The sequence below is a fragment of the Gavialis gangeticus genome, unplaced genomic scaffold (genome assembly GCF_001723915.1).
Source record: "Gavialis gangeticus isolate Ggan-Ray unplaced genomic scaffold, GavGan_comp1, whole genome shotgun sequence".
NCBI lineage: Eukaryota > Metazoa > Chordata > Crocodylia > Gavialidae > Gavialis > Gavialis gangeticus.
In genome coordinates, this window is record NW_017729031.1 from 116,998,140 (window position 1) to 116,999,043 (window position 904).

The following is a 904-nucleotide window of genomic DNA, read 5'->3' on the forward strand; positions in this document are numbered from 1 at the left end:
GGGGGAGGGGGGGGTTGTAAGCAGCTGGACATGAAGCCTGTATTGTGGGGATGGGGGGGTGGGAAGTGGCCAGACACGGGGCCCCTTGGCTGCAGGTTTTGCAGAATAAGATGGGCCGGCTCTGTCACTGGCCAAGGCAGTACCTGCTGTTTAATTAAAGTATGACCTCTGTCAGAGGTGGGGAGAACTTTGTGCTGAGAGGTGCTAACCAGCATCCCACCCGCACACCCCCATCGCTGCCTGAGCAGCAGGGCTTTGTGTGCTGCTGCTTGGGCTGATGTTCAGGCTGGAAAGTACAGAAAGGCTTTGCTGCTGGGCATGGTGATTTGGAGGGAAAGTTCTGTATGCTGAGAGCCTGATCTCCCTTGGAGCCTCCTCCCTGTGCTGCTGGTAGGAAACCCAGCTTTTCCCATAGTCACAGTATCTGGAGAGGGAATTCCCCCTGGCCAAGGGGTGTTGGGCTCTTCTGTTTTTGAAATGATCACCCATCTGCTCCTTTGCTACCCTGCTCTGTGCCCTCTTCTGAAGGACCTGCCTCTCCTCCGGGCCTCACAGGGCCCACTAACTTTGCAACCACTGGCCTTTATGCCTCCTGTCCTTCTCAGGCAGCAAACATGCTCTCTCCAGTGCCCCATGAGTGAAGGTGAAGGAGAGCGTTTCTCATTGGCATTATTGATTTGTTTATTATTTATGTGTAAAAAATACTGTAACTAATAAATTCATCTACGTCTTTGGCCAGTGCCCCTTTATTCAGCTTCTTGACTAGTCCTTCTTTCCCTTCAAGCTTGCTGTGCTTATTTCCTTGGTATCAGGTTGCAGCTTTGTGTGAATAATTCCGCAAAACAGGAGGTGTGCCTTTACACTCAGTATTTGTATAAGCCAAGGCACAGGCACCAAAAGGGAT